Consider the following 3634-nt stretch of genomic DNA (forward strand, 5'->3'; position numbering starts at 1 on the left):
AATTGGATGGGGACCAAGTCACTAGTTCTGGCCAATGGACTGTTATAGAAGGCGTGCATGTCATTTCTGAGCCTAGGTATTTAACTGCCTGTGTGCCTCCTCCATGTTTCTCCTTCCCTGCCAAGGCAACCTTGGAATCAGTGTGTTCCAGACAGAATAGTTACAAGATGAAGAAAGGCCACTGGTCCCATGTTAGATTCCCCAAGAGTAAGAAAAATGTCTTTGTTGGGCTTAACTGCTGACATTCAGTGTTATTTTGTTACTGCACATGACAGAGCTAGGCCTTATACATAGATCAATAAGTGTTGGTGTTTATAATTATATATATCTACTTTGCTACCAATAGATACACAATAAATATGTATTTAAATGGCATGCACTCTTCTGACTGTTCTGTTCTCTTCTTCAGCATTGACTGAACAGGAGAAGAAAGTGAGAGGAAGAAAGATGGTGATATAAATAACCATAGAACAAGGCAAAATGGTAAGGCCACAAGGATAGTTTTACAAAAGGACTTCTGAGAATTTAGATGAGTGAGATGTTCTGGAAAAGATTTCATGGATGTGGAGTTCCTTTGGCTAGCCTTAAAAGATAGGCAATAGTGAAATAGGTAGGTGTGGAGGTGTGCAGGGCATTCCTTGCTCCACCTCCCCAAGCTGGAGAACAGTGCAGAAGACTTTCACAAAAGAAGAAGAAATAGGAATGACCACCCCCAATAATGAAAATAATCAAATTGAAATGAATCAAAATTGAGAGAAGCAGCAGATATTCTTTTTCCACCCATCAGATGGGCCAAAGTAAGACGACTGATCATTTTCAATGTAGGTCCGAGAATGGAGAAATGGTGCTCTCATTGACCTCGTGGGGGGAAGGGTAACTCGCTGCCCTTGTGAGGATTTTGGCATTAAATATCAAAAGCCTTAAAAATGTGCTCATCTTTCACCCAGTGATTTCACAAAGATGATATTCATCACACAACAAAGTTTGTTAAGGGAGTCACAGTGTTTCAGAGATTGACCTTGTAAAACAAGGTCGTAAAAACAGACAGAAAAAACCCACAACAACAAGAAACAACCTAAATGTCCATTAGGAGGAGACTAATAAAAAATATATGCAGTAAATATGAGAATTTTATATTAATTAAAAATAATACATATATAGAGGGTTTTCAGAAAACATGGAAGCGACAGCAACAGTTGGAGTTCAAACCCTTCTGTGATGGTCTCTGGGTGCCCTGTGAGAGGAAAGAGGAGGATGCCACTGGAATCATCTTGATCTTCAATACCACAATCCTTCCCTTCTCCCTTACCCTCAGTACCAGACAGTATTACTAACTCTTCCCCTCTCCCGATGTCTTACGTCACTTCCTAGGAGATGAAGTGTATTCTTCACTGGTTTACCAGTTGGTCAGATCCCTAACGTGATGGTTTCCTATAATATCTGGTGGCTAACGCAGTGCCAAGGAAATTACAACCACTGCTGGAAGGGCTGGAGCAGCTTAGTGTGTCTGGAGCAGACTGACCACCTTGTATCTCTGAGCACCAGCTATGTCTTTGGGATCAGTGGCCTCGAGGCTGGGCTGAGCAGGACCATAATGAATTTGTCAGGCAGCTGGAGGTCAGTGAGGCAGACTTCATGGCAAGGTGTTACCAAGCCATGGCTGCTATAGCTGGTAAAGATTAATGGGCATGAAAATCAAAGAAGATAATCATAGCTGATGGAGCCACAACTTTACAGTGAGAACTTCCAATGTGTCCCTTACAGGTCTAGGGATGGTATTCTGATCAGCTGACTGAACTTGTTGACAGTACAGGTTTGTTTTTTTCAATGTTAACAGACTATCAACTGGACTCCTCCTCAAATAAATGTTTTCCATCTAAGTAAATCTAGATCAGCAGTCTGCCTCCTAGCTTGCTCCTTTCTAGATGTCAGACCCTCAAGAATTCAATGGCTTCTTTTGCAAGTATAACCAGAAGGAAACTACACATTATAACTCAAGCCTATTGCTGGCCCGTGGGGCTATTCCTAACTCCAGAAAGAAACAGGAGAGAAGGACAATGAAAGGTCATGTTTTTATAGTTTAACTGGATTCACACGGCTGGTTTCACTACCCTTACCAGACTCTGGCATAATTATGTGACCTCCCAACTATTAGCCTTCCTAGTGATGATTTCATAAAATTATGGACAAATCAGGAGAAGGAGATAAGTAGTTACTCCTTCCACACCGATGTTGGTTTGAATCCAAATAGCAATGACTTTTTCTAAAGCATATGTGATACCCCTGGAGCTGGTAACAGATTCCTATTCTGTAAGTTTGCTCTACAATATGAGAACAAGTGACACTCTTTACAGGCAGGTTGCAAGTTTATTTTTTGTATCAAAATAAAGAATGAATCTTCAGGAAAAAAAAAGATACATATATAAACCTGCTGACATTGGAAGATCCATAGTACATAGTTAAATAAAAGGATGTTTTAAATCATTATGAACGATATGATCCTATTTTTGTCTTTATAAAATTTTATATTGTCTATGTTCTATTTTTATTTGTTTTTATTTTTTGTATGTTCTGTTTTTAGAACTTAGAATTATAATTGATAGGATTACATGTCTAATTATATTTGCATACATACTATATTTTATATACATTTATTTGGACTTCAACGGATTTAGATGGACATATATGCCCATATCCATTCCAATTTTTCATATATCAAAATTTTAACAGATTATATTTAGGTGGTTTTAGATGGTAGGATCATAAGTGAATTTATTTCTACTCTGAATTTTCTTAATTCTTTCCTATGTGTCTGGTACCTTTATAATAAGAAGAACGCTATTTCCTAAAAAATAAAGAAGAAGAAGAGGAGGAAGAAGGAGAAACTTTGGGAATGGCCTTCAAGCTTAGACAAGAATAAGGGGCCCTTCTAATTGCCTCACCCCATGTATAATGGACACAATTTCTTCCAGCCCATTTGTATCTACTCTTTGTATGAGGAGATGAGATGCACCATGAAATGGGCCATTTCCTGCTTATGTAAATCATTTTGCATTGGAAAAGCACTGCCTACCAACATAGTATGTATCTACTTAGTATTATCTGCCATTTCTTTAAAAGTAATTGTACCTCCAATTGGCTTGATGTGCCTCAAAAGAAAAGAGATGGATAAATAGCTTAAGAGCTAGAAGACTAGAAATCCCTTGCCTTGTACAATCAGGGCAGGGATTTCTTAGTTTTGTTATATTTAAAACAACAGCTACCATTTATGGAGTACTTTCTATCTGGCATGCCTGTGCTGAGCGCTTTCTACACTATCTCTCATCCTCACCGCAATCCAATGCGGTCAGTTCAATTATTATGTCAATTTTATAGATGAAGAAACTGAGTTTAAGTTAACTGATTGAAATTCTGCAGCTAAAAAAGTGGCAGAGTCATTGTTTGGCCTGATAATTGAGAGACAATTAGATTCCAGATGGTGGAACAGCTTGATGAATGGAACAGGATCAGATCAGGGATTAGATGATCTAGATCATATTGCCGCTAACTCTTGGTTGATTTCTTCCCCATGGCTCAGAGTAAATACGGCAAATAGAACGCATGTGTATTTACACAATCGTTCACAGGAGAGAAA

General features: G+C 38.5%; 1 pseudogene; it reads left to right on the forward strand.

Annotated features, from left to right (window-relative positions):
* The first annotated feature begins 1254 nt into the window (after window positions 1–1254).
* On the forward strand, window positions 1255–1683 carry LOC113935308 (annotated as a pseudogene).
* The last annotated feature ends 1951 nt before the right edge of the window (window positions 1684–3634 follow it).

This window comes from Zalophus californianus, chromosome 17 (assembly GCF_009762305.2).
Source record: "Zalophus californianus isolate mZalCal1 chromosome 17, mZalCal1.pri.v2, whole genome shotgun sequence".
NCBI lineage: Eukaryota > Metazoa > Chordata > Mammalia > Carnivora > Otariidae > Zalophus > Zalophus californianus.